Raw genomic sequence first — 12,814 nt, 5'->3', positions numbered from 1 at the left:
CTGGCTGGCCCAGAGGTGATCCGACCTCAGAACAGCTCAGACTCACCATTAAGCATGTTTAACGCAAATGCAAGGGCACCCAGATCACCTGGGGAATCTTGTGAAAACACAGATTCTGGTTCTGTAAGTCTGGAGTGCTGCACACATGCCTACGGTTCTAACCAATTCAGTTCAGTTCAGTCGCTCAGTCATGTCCGACCTTGTGACCCCATGGACTGCAGCATGCCAGGCCTCCCTGTCCATCACCAACTCCTGGAGTCTACTCAAACTCATGTCCATTGAGTCGGTGATGCCATCCAACCATCTCATCCTCTGTCATCCCCTTCTCCTCCTGCCCTCAATCTGTCCCAGCATCAGGGTCTTTTCAAATGAGTCAGCTCTTCATATTAGGTGGCCAAAGTATTGGAGTTTCAGCTTCAGCATCAGTCCTTCCAATGAACACCCAGGACTGATCTCCTTTAGGATGGACTGGTTGGATCTCCTTGCAGTCCAAGGGACTCTCAAGAGTCTTCTCCAACACCACAGTTCAAAAGCATCAATTCTTTGGCCCTCAGCTTGCTTTATAGTCCAACTCTCACATCCGTACATGACTATTGGAAGAACCATAGTCTTGACTAGACGGATCTTTGTTGGCAAAGTAATGTCTATGCTTTTTAACGTGCTGTCTAGATTGGTCATAACTTTTCTTCCAAGGAGCAAGAATCTTTTAATTTCATGGCTTCGGTCACCATCTACAGTGATTTTGGAGCCCCCAAAAATAAAGTCTCTCACTGTTTCCACTGTTTCCCCATCAATTTGCCATGAAGTGATAGGACCAGATGCCATGATCTTAGTTTTCTGAATGTTGAGCTTTAAGCCAACATTTTCACTCTCCTCTTTCACTTTCATCAAGAGGCTCTTTAGTTCTTCTTCACTTTCTGCCATAAATGTGGTGTCATCTGCATATCTGAGGTTATTGATATTTCTCCCAGCAATCTTAATTCCAGCTTGTACTTCATCCAGCCCAGCATTTCTCATGATGTACTCTGCATAGAAGTTAAATTAGCAGGGTGACAATATACAGCCTTGACGTACTCCTTTTCCTATTTGGAACCAGTCTGTTGTTCCATGTCCAGTTCTAACTGTTGCTTCCTGACCTGCATACAGGTTTCTCAAGAGGCAGATCAGGTGGTCTAGTATTCCCATCTCTTTCAGAATTTTCCATAGTTTGTTGTGGTCTACACAGTCAAAGGCTTTGGCATAGTCAATAAAGCAGAAGTAGATATTTTTCTGGAACTCTCTTGCTTTTTTGATGATCCAAAGGATGTTGGCAATTTGATCTCTGGTTCCTCTGCCTTTTCTAAATCCAGCTTGAACATCTGGAAGTTCATGGTTCATGTATTATTGAAGCCTGGCTTGAAGAATTTGAGCATTACTTTGCTAGAGTGTGAGATGAGTGCCACTGTGTGATAGTTTGAGCATTCTTTGGCATTGTAGTTCTAACCAGCCCCTGGTGATGCCCGTATGGCTGGTCCACAGATCACACTTTGAGTAGTAAGGAAGAATTCCATTACAGATGTGATGTATTTATCCTAGTATGAGTGATTCTCAAAGGTGAGCGTGCATCAGAATTACCTGGAGGGCTTCTGAAACCACAAACTGCTAGGCTCTGCCCCAGAGTTTCTGGGTTAGTAGCTTTAGGATGAGCTGAAGAGTTTTCATTTATAAAAGTTTCTTAGTGGTGTTGATACTAGGTTGATGCACACTGGGTCCAACACCTTGAGAACCAGTAGGCTAGTGCCTATACCTAATATGTTAGAGTTCTCCAGAGAAATAGACTAGATCATATGTATGTGTTTATAAAAAGATTCATGACAAAGAATTGGCTGTTACGATTATGGGAGCTGACAAGTCCTAAGAGCTTCAGTCAGCAAGCTGCAGAACCAGGAGACCTGATGGTGTCATTCCTGTTCAAATTCTAAAGCCTGAGAATCAGGACAGCTGATGATGTGGTTTCAGTCCTAAGCTGGAAGGCCCTGTGGGTGATGGTTTCTGAGGCTGCCCCACTTGTCTCTGTTGAAAAGCAAGGACACGTCCCTCATCCTGGAATGTCTCCCATGAGCTGAGAGTGCGCCCCTCTATCCACAGCCTTGTGCACCACTCTGTTCCTCTCTGGGTCAGGCCCATGTCAGATAGGCTCCCCGCCTTCTTGGAGTTTACCTCCTGCTGGGAAAGAGACTATAAGTAGATAACCAATATAACTTGTAGTAGAATTAAGTACTCCCTGACTGTGTGTGAGAAACAGAACCAGGTGGCAGGCCACCTAGAATGTGGCAGCAGAAGGGAGAGTGACCCCACGTCACAGAATTCAAGGGGGAAGAGTGGCCTTAGCGACCACTAGCCTAGCTATGCTGGTGTCACTGACCCCAGTGTTATCTGGTGATATTTGGATTTGTAGGAAATGCTTTACACTATGTTTTTTGCTACTACCCTTTTTCGGGGACAGATTTCTCAGATCCCTTTCATTTTCACATTGAATTAGATTGATGACAATATATATTTTGAGACTATGTCTATTTACAGTGGCTGAGTTTTAAATCACTGTATTCCTCAAGAACATCTGTTATGATTCTCCTTTTGTTGTGTTGTCCTCTTCTTTCATACCATCTTCTTTTACCTAAATCTTCTACCTCCTTCAAGGACCTGTAGGAAAGTTATGACCAACCTAGATATAATATTAAAAAGCAGAGACATTACTTTGTCAACAAAGGTCCGTCTAGTCAAGGCTATGGTTTTTCCAGTGGTCATGTATGGATGTGAGAGTTGGGCTGTGAAGAAAGCTGAGAGCCGAAGAATTGATGCTTTTGAACTGTGGTGTTAGAGAAGACTCTTGAGAGTCCCTTGGACTGCAAGGAGATCCAACCAGTCCATCCTAAAGGAAATCAGTCCTGGGTGTTCATTGGAAGGACTGATGCTGAAGCTGAAACTCCAATACTTTGGCCACCTCATGCAAGGAGTTGACTCATTGGAAAAGACCCTGATGATGGGAGGGATTGGGGGCAGGAGGAGGAAGGGATGACAGAGGATGAGATGGCTGGATGGCATCACCGACTCGATGGACATGAGTTTGGGCAAACTCCGGGAGTTGGTGATGGACAGGCAGGCCTGGTGTGCTGTGATTCATGGGGTCCCAAAGAGTCGGACACAACTGAGCGACTGAACTGAACTGAATTATATTTCCCATTTATATTCTTTATAAACTCTTTTCAGTCCATAACACCCCCGATCACTCTCCTTTTTGTAGGTATATATGCCTTATTTTTTTTCTTACCCAGTCAGAATATTAAAATGCTCTGAATTTTTGTCCTTTTCTATCTCATCAAAGTTAAATATATAAATGTGGTAGAGATAAAATTATTCTTTTTGCCCCTACAGTCTCACTGTTAAACATTTGTGTGTCAAGACTGCCTTGGCAGCAGGCTCACATATTTGCTACATGGAAAAGTTAGATGACAAATGTCTCAGTCTCATTCTGTTCTTGAAGGATGACTTCCAAATCCTCGTCTCCCTCCCTCAGCTGTTCCCTCACCTTCCAATTTGCCTCTGAAATATATACCAGCACTGCTGACTGGCCCAGTTTTTACTCTTGATGGTGCCATCTTTTCTCCTCATCTCTTACTCCTCCATCCGGTTCTCCCATCTCCACCCCAACCCCCGCATACTTTCCTGTTGCTTGTAGTCCTAGCCTCTTCTTCATTCATCAAACTTTATTGCGTGTGCTAACTTTGTGCTGTTATCTAAGAGCAACAAGATTTGGTAATTGTGCTCAAGAGACTGACTTTCTTGACCTCATATTTCATCGTTATGTGATGATTAGGCAACAACATCAGGATGCATTTAGGAAGTGCTGACTTTGTGTGGTGCTGTGTGGGAGACAAAATACTTTGTCAGATCCTTTCTGCAAGAACCTGGTTGGTCAGATAAGACCCAGACATGTTGAAAGCTAAGTCAAAACACAACCCCAGTCATAAGACAGCATTGGTTTATCTGCTAAACGATTGACACATCAGCTCTGTAAACTTAGAGGAGGATGAGATATCTGGAGGCTGAAATGGTCTGTGATGTCTTCTTGGTGGAGGAAGGACTTGGTTAGTCCTGGAGGAGCAGGTCAGATGGATGCTGTTTGGATGGCAGAGTGTGATTCTGATTATACGGATGGGAGAACAGTGGAGAGAATTAAGGCCTGGAGTGGAGGGTCGGGCAGGAGCAGAGATAGTGGGAAATAAAGCTGAAGGAGAAATTGGGAGGAGACCGTGGGAGGTCTGGAGCATGAGGCCAGGTAATTTGTAGAGTCATATCCATTCCAGAGTATGAGTGGACGGTTCTGCCCTTAATCGTTGCTTTTCCATTTTCATACTTTATGTAGCTATCCAGGTGAAAGGAAAGGAACCCGAACTGTTGGAGGCCATTCCCTATGAATTCATGGCCTGATGGGTGTAAAAATAAAGACCTAGACTGTAAAAAAAAAAAAAAGAAAAGAAAGAAAGAAAGAATGAAACCTTAAAAGAAGATAACATAGCAAGATAAGTTACAGACCACTGCTCCCCTTAGCCACAGCTAGAAGAACAGACATACTGCGTGCTTACTTCTGCTTCATGAATCTTCTAACTTATTTTTATTTTTCTGAACACATGAGTTTCTACCACACATGATCACAGATTTTTCACATGTTCCGTGTTTGATACACCATCCAATGGACGGAGGAGCCTAGTAGGCTGCAGTCCATGGGGTCGCCAAGAGTTGGACACGACTGAGTGACTTCACCTTCACTTTTCACTTTCATGCATTGGAGAAGGAAATGGCAACCCAGTCCAGTGTTCTTGCCTAGAGAATCCCAGGGACAGGGGAGCCTTGTGGGCTGCCATCTGTGGGGTCGCGCAGAGTCGGATGCGACTGAAGTGACTTAGCAGCAGCAGCAGCATTTTGTGTAATTCTGAGCAAAAATGGGTTGCTTATTAGTACAATGAATTTCTCCAGAACCACGCTTAAAATAACCTTCCCATACACTACACTTGCCCACTGGGTGGTTTCTGATCAGACATCCATATAGTAGCTGCATCAGACATCCATATAGTAGCTGCAGCCAAATTACTCCCACCACATCAGACCCACAAATGAGGAGGAGCTCAAACCAGAGGTGACTTTCTCTTTATTTCCTTTCTGATAAATTTTTATAAAATCAGTCTTTATGACTTAAGTGCTACTTGGCTTGGTGTTTGGAGGGGGGAATCACAATGGAAAGTAACTCTTGAGAAGTGAGCTGGGATGCCTGGGAGTCTTAGCCTCAGAAAGAAGACTCTAAAGGAAATAGCCATTTTCTCTCTTTAGAGGATCTAAATCCTTTTCAGAGTACTTATTTAAGACAACTTAGAGATCACTGGTTGCCATTTATTGAATTATTCCTCCCTCCAAAATGAAACTTCAGGTCACTACTCCTTTGAACTCATTGAATAGGATATGACTACCTTATCCATCAACGACTGGGAAGTAGTTTATCTTCTAAATGGTGAATGTTTTGTTTCAACCCCTTGAGGAAGAATTGGTTCTTTAGTTCATCAATTCCTGCGGACCCAAACAAAACTCCTGAAATGTCTACTTGACATCACGGGATGACCTCCTTAGCCTTATGGAAGGATGAACAGCTGACCCTTGAACAACACAAGTTTGAAATGTGTGGGTCCATTTATACATGGATTTTTTTCAATAAATAGTACCTGTATTTTCATTTAATTAAGTGTGGGGCAAAGTTTGTCTTCGATTAGAGATCACAATAATCAAATCAAAAGAACTAGGGTTTAAGTCCCAGTTCTGTACAAGTCATTTCAACTTCCTCCCCTTGGGTGAGTCATGTATCAGATCCTGTGTTTTTGAGACAGATTAACAGTATGTGAATCTTCTACTTTGGGGTCGATGCCCCCAAACCCCCTGTTCTTCAAGGGTCACTACTTGTAATTGAGTGTCATTGTATAAAAATAATGCACATGTGTACCTTCCGTGGAGAATGCACTGTGGTGTGGCAGTGACCTCCAAACTCACTGACTGATTGGAGGCAGTGGAGTGAACCGTTTATATGGGGTGAGGCCCCTGCTTATACAGGGACAGGCAGCCCCTGGGAGAGGCCTGTTAACATTTATGGTCAGGACTTTCATGACTACTGGAAGACACAACTAAAACCTTGACAGGTGACAACACAAACCTTCTTGAGAAGGAAGGCAGCCCAGCCACCTGGTCATCCTGAAGCTCTCCCTCCCTTCCCTTCCCCAGCCCATCACCAGATCCTGCTGGGCCAGCTCGTTTGTCCCCACTGCCACCATTCCAGCCCATCATCTCTGTCCTGTTGCACAGATTCCCAACTTGTCTCCCCAATTCCACACATACCCCATTGTAATTTCCACATTGCTGCTAAAAAAAAGGAAAAATCAAACAGGATTTTATCACTCCCTCCCTTCAAATCTTCCAGTGAGGATTTCTACCTTTAAACTGAAATTCAAGATCTTCAGCAGGCCCTGCACTGGAATGTCCCGTCCCTCCATCTTTGAAGCACTTTGTCTTTCTCTTAATGCTCAAGTTTTAGTCTAGTTTTTATTACACATACCAGTCTACTGGCTGAAGCCCTAGCTAATGCCTTATGCATTATAGAGACTGGATCTCCGTTTTAGTACAGATGAGGTCTCAAGGATCCCATGTCATATAGCAGAAAAGTGTTTTGACACCCCACTTACAGTCATTTTCCCCCCATTTTTTCCACTTCAGTGGTCTGTAACTTGTCTTGCTATGTTATCTTCTTTTAAGGTTTCATTCTTTCTTTCTTTCTTTCTTTTTTTTATAGTCTAGGTCTTTATTTTTACACCCATCAGACCATGAATTTATAGGGAATGGGCTTCAACAGTTTGGGTTCCTTTCCATTGGTCCTCACGAAGTATGCCTCTCTGGGTGGAGCAGGCTGGCACTTCAGATGAACCCAAGTCCCTTTCTCTTTGGCTTCCTTCTTTTTCTGATCATTTTCCTTCACATGTTTCAGGAAGCTATTTCAGCTCATAGAGTGCTTAATATGCTCAATATGCACATTAATTCTCTTGGCAAGAATCTTGCCCTTAACTTGTTGGTTTACAATGATGCCAACAGCATGCTGGGTAACATTGTAGACTCTCCCAGTTTTGCCATGGTGAAGGGCATTTGTAGGGCATTCCTTTTTGAATAGTACCCATTCTCTTGATATCTACAACATCACCCTTCTTGTAGATTCACATGTATGTGGCCAAAGGTATAACTCCATGTTTTCTAAAAGGCCTAGAGAACATGTAGTGGGTGCCCTCCTCTTTCCCTTTGTGTTGGTCATTTTGGCGAATTACTGGAAGATGAAAGGGCTCATTCTTTTTTTGTTTTATAATGTGAGTGCTCTGTTATTTATCCTAACATTGCTTTTTCTTTTTGCTATATTTTTTTTCTTCTTTTTTCTCTTTATTGAGATACAGTTGACATATAACATTGCTAACACTACTTTTTATTCTGGTGTCCACCTGTATACCTTTGTTCCTTTATTTCCATGACTATACAGTGTTTTGTGATCATTCACCTTTAAATCCAAACATGCATATGACTCAGTGCAGGCATCTGTTTTGTTATGTCTTCTAATGTGCCTGAGCATTTACATTTTTATATAGTCATACTTGAACATCTGTTGATGTTCAATATTGAAATTTTATATTGAAATAAATATTATTATAATTTACTTTCTTTTTATTTCTCCTTAATTTTTTGCTTAGGGTTTTACATTTGTTTTCTCTTTGGAATTATATAGATAGATGGTTAGTTTTAAATATTGATTTAGCATGGCACAGGGGACCTTGCTAAATACATGTTATAAAAAATGGGCACATGTTCTGATTGAGTGAAGAACCACTATTTTAAGCAATCCTCAGTATCTACTTTGAAGTTGCCTACAAGTAGGGTGACTGCTCCCTGGTTTGCCTGAAACAGTCCTGATTTATTCCTGTTGTCCTGGAAGAATTATTAAATATGTCCCTTTCATTGTCCAGAGACCCTGTTTAGATAATAAATTGTATCACCACATGTTTTTAGAAGCATTTCTTCTTTTTACCATCATGACTACACTATTCCCCTTTTCAGCAGCATTCTCTGTGTCTACTCAGCCTTTGACAAAAAGTGCTAGGTCCCTCCACTATTGAACTTTTCACTCCTTAAACCTGCCAGTATTCTCTTTTACTCATCCTTGAAAAATCTGAAATTACTGTTTAAATACCTTCGGTGCCTTTTTTTTCCCCTCTCACTAACTTGATCCTGTCTTCATCAATTCTCTTAACTTACTCTTCTATTTTTGGCATTTCTACCTTAATCCCCTTTCCACTCTTTTTCTTTTTTTTTTTTAACATAACCTTGCAGTTCTGCCAGATTTTCATACTTTCACAAAATTAATTTTGCCTTATCTGACAATTTGCAGCTTCAAATTTTTGCCTATAAATAGACCTTGTTAGCTATTTTAGTCCAAATTCTCTTTTTGCTTTGATGTATGTCTTTGGTGTTGACACACGTTAAAATAAGCATTCCTCAATTCCATTTTTAGCTGACTTCTTTATATGTTACCTTTGGATTGTACCATAAACTGCTCTTACTCTGATATACAAGTACCTTCAAACAGCATTCTTTTGTTACTTTTTGAGGAAATGCCGTATTTTTAATTTATTTTCTTTTTTTTTAAGGAGTAAAGGAATTTTAACTTTTGGATTAAGACATTTGGCTCCCAAGAGTTTTAAAGATGCTTAGTCTAACTTCTTTTATTGTGATAAAATACACATTATGTTAAATTTGCCATTTAAATAATTTTAAAGTGTACAATTCAATGGCATTAAGAACATTCACAATGGCATGCAGCTATCAGCACTGTCTAGCTCCAAAGCTTTCCATCATCCCAAACAGAAACCCCACACCCACTGAGCAGTCACTCTCCTTCCCCCTTCTCCAGCCCCTAGCACATACTCATCTGCTTTCTGTCTCTGTGGATTTGCCTCTTCTGAACATTTCATACAAATGGAATCATATATTTTGTGTATGTCTGACTTTTTCCACTTAGCATAATTTTTCAAGGTTAAACTGTATGTAGCATGTGTCATCATCACTTTATTCCTTTGTATGACTGAATAGCATTTCATTGTATAGAGAGACCTTGCATTATTTATCCATTCATCTGTTGATCAGTCTAATTTTTAACGGCATGAAATGAGTGGTACAGTATAACATTATAAGTGCAGTGAATGGTACAGAGATATTTTATTTTAAACTTTTAATTTTATATATGCATACAGCTGATTAACAAATGTTGTGATAGTTTCAGGTGGAAAACAAGTTACTCAGCCATATACATGTATCCATTCTCCCTCAAACTCCCCTCCCATCCAAGCTGCCACATAACATTGAGCAGAGTGTGCTATATAGTAGAAACTTGTTGTTTATCCATTTTAAATATAGCAGTGTGTACATTTCCATCCCAAACTCCCAAACTATCTCTTTCTCTCATTCTTCCCCCTGCTGGTAACTGTAAGTTCATTTTCAAGTCTATTAGTCATTTTCTGTTTTGTAAATGAGTTCATTTGTATCACTTCTTTTTAGATTCCACATATAAGGGATATTATATGATTTTTCTCTCTGTGTGTGTTTGACTTACTTCACTCAGCATGACAATCTGTAGGTCCATCTATGTTGCTGCAAATGACATTATTTCATTCTTTTTAATGGCTGAGTAATATTCCATTATGTGTGTGTGTGTGTGTGTGCGTGTGTGCGCGCATGCGCGTGTGCGCTATATCTTCTTTATCCATTTAGTACAGGGATATTTTAGATGAGAGTTTTAGTGGTTGGCATGTGACTAATTCTGGGGATAGAATGTGTATAAGAGGTTATAACGTTTGGATATATTTTCTTCTGGGTATTTTATATTTTTTTTATGTTTGGGTCATTTTACTATGTTTGGGTATTTTGTTTCACTTTTACCTGCTTATGAACACATTGATTAGAAAAGTTTGCATGCTGCTCCTTTTTTCATAAAATTCATTTGTTTAACAAATATTTGAATGCCTATAAAGTGATGGGAACTAGTGTGGTTACCTCTGATGGATACAAAATTCTGATAAGGATATGGTTGGAAGTTATCAGCTTATGGGTATTATTTAAAGCCATAGGACCAAGACCTTCCAGGGAAGAGTCCATAGTGCTGAGGAGAGGACCCAAGACTCAGCCCTAAGGTGCTCTTGGTGATAAAGTTCCAGGAAAGAAGGAAGTTGAGGAAGAACAGGCAACCTGGTAAAAGCAGGAGAGTCTGGAGGAAAAAGTGTTGGAGGGGATGGCCCCTGGTGGCAAGTGCTACTGAGTGAGATGGGGAAGAGGCTGGACCACGGGATTTAGCAAGGTGGTGCTTAGAAGGGAGCTCAGTGGAGTGGAGAGGATCACAGCCCAGCTGGAGTGTGCTAAGGAGCTCATCATGTAATGTTTTAAAATAGTTCTGAACGTTTCATATATTCTGGAACATAATTCAGTGGCAGAAAAAGATTCTAATTGTACATTTTAACTGAGCTACTTATTATCTCCCTATCAACGTGTGACATTTGCATTGTTTCCAATATTTACTATTACCAACAAGACCAGAGTGAGTAGCTTTGTAAACTTTCTTTCCTACTTTTAGCATCATTTCCTTTGACTAGAGAAACAGAAAGGAAGATGCTGGTCTAAGAGGAGAGCATCTTTAAAGCTTACAATTCTCATGTGCTCAGACACTTTCTGAAAGAACTGACTAGTTGGCATTCTTCCAATGTTATTTAGCATCTTAACCTCCCAGAACAGGTCTTTCCTTTTATCCGCTTATAAGTTCTTTTGACCTTGAAAAGAGAATTTAATGAGAGGTACTAAACCCATATTATGGGATGAAAATTATACACAGCTAGTTTAGTTCAGTTCAGTCACTCAGTCATGTCCGACTCTTTGCAACCCCATGGACTGCAGCATGCTAGGCCTCCCTGTCCATCACCAACTCCTGGAGTCTAATCAAACTCATGTCCATTGAGTTGGTGATGCCATCCAACCATCTCATCCTCTGTTGTCCCCTTCTCCTCCTGCCTTCAATTTTTCCCAGCATCAGGGTCTTTACAAATGAGTCAGCTGTTCGTATCAGGTGGCCAAAGTATTGGAGTTTCAGCTTCAACATCAGTCCTTCCAATGAATATTCAGGACTGATTTCCTTTAGGATGGACTGATTGGATCTCCTTGCAGTTCAAAGGATTCTTAAGAGTCTTCTCCAACACCACAGTTCAAAAGCATCAATTCTTTGGCCCTCAGCTTGCTTTATAGTCCAACTCTCACATCCATACACGACTACTGGAAAAATCAAAGCTTTGACTAGACAGACCTTTATTGGCAAAGTAATGTCTATGCTTTTTAATATGCTGTCCAAGTTGGTCATAACTTTTCTTCCAAGGAGCAAGTGTCTTTTAATTTCATGGCTTCAGTCACCATCTTGCAGTGATTTTGGAGCCCCCAAAAATAAAGTCTCTCACTGTTTCCACTGTTTCCCCATCAATTTGCCGTAAAGTGATGAGATCAGATGCCATGATCTTAGTTTTCTGAATGTTGAGCTTTAAGCCAACATTTTCACTCTCCTCTTTCACTTTCATCAAGAGGCTCTTTAGTTCTTCTTCACTTTCTGCTGTAAGTGTGGTGTCATCTGCATATCTGAGGTTATTGATATTTCTCCTGGCAATCTTGATTCCAGCTTGGACTTCATCCAACTCAGCATTTCACATGATGTACTCTGCAAAGAAGTTAAAAGCAGACTGACAATATACAGCCTTGATGTACTCCTTTCCCGATTTGAAACCAGTCTGTTGTTCCATGTCCGGTTCTAACTGTTGCTTCTTGACCTGCATACAGATTTCTCAAGATGCAGGTCAGGTGGTCTGGTATTCCCATCTCTTTCAGGATTTTCCACAGTTTATTGTGAGCCACACAGTTAAAGGCTTTGGCATAGTCAATAAAGCAGAAGTAGATATTTTTCTGGAACTCTCTTGCTTTTTCGATGATCCAAAGGATGTTGGCAATTTGATCTCTGGTTCCTCTGCCTTTTCTAAATTCAGCTTGAATATCTGGAAGTTCACAGTTCACGTATTGTTGAAGCCTGGATTGGAGAATTTTGAGCATTACTTTGCTAGTGTGTGAGATGAGTGCATTTGTGCAGTAGTTTGAGCATTCTTTGGCATTGCCTTTCTTTGGGATTGGAATGAAAATTGACCTTTTCCAGTCCTGTGGCCACTGCTGAGTTTTCCAAATTTGCAGGCATATTGAGTGCAGCACTTTCACAGCCTCGTCTTTTAGGACTTGTGATCATTCCACTGGAATCTGTCACCTTCGCTAGCTTTGTTTGTAGTGATGTTTCCTAAGGCCTACTTGACTTCCTGTTCCAGGATGTCTGGCTCTAGACAAGTGGTCACACCATCATGATTATCTGGGTTGTGAAGATCTTTTTTGTATTCTTCTTCTGTGTATTCTTGCTACCTCTTCTTAGTATCTTTTGCTTCTGTTAGGTCCATACCATTTCTGTCCTTTATTGTGCCCATATTCACATGAAAAGTTCCCTTGATATCTCTAATTTTCTTGAAGAGATCTCTAGTCTTTCCCATTTTATTGTTTTCCTCTATGTCTTTGCATTGATCACTGAGGAAGGCTTTATCTCTCCTTGCTATTCTTTGGAACTCTGCATTCAAATGGATAT

General features: G+C 40.8%; 1 protein-coding gene and 1 pseudogene across 4 annotated transcripts in view; one reads left to right on the top strand and one right to left on the bottom strand.

The window, feature by feature from the left end:
• The window catches only part of MYLK (myosin light chain kinase), a 282,381-nt gene that overhangs the window by 145,346 nt on the left and 124,221 nt on the right, over positions 1-12,814 (top strand). The gene's annotated exons all lie outside the window — the stretch shown is intronic.
• Positions 6,893-7,378, bottom strand: LOC110128180 (large ribosomal subunit protein eL21-like; annotated as a pseudogene).

Source organism: Odocoileus virginianus, chromosome 4 (assembly GCF_023699985.2).
Source record: "Odocoileus virginianus isolate 20LAN1187 ecotype Illinois chromosome 4, Ovbor_1.2, whole genome shotgun sequence".
Lineage (NCBI taxonomy): Eukaryota > Metazoa > Chordata > Mammalia > Artiodactyla > Cervidae > Odocoileus > Odocoileus virginianus.
The sequence above is the reverse complement of the archived record's forward strand: the minus strand, read 5'-3'. Positions and strand labels throughout refer to the sequence as shown.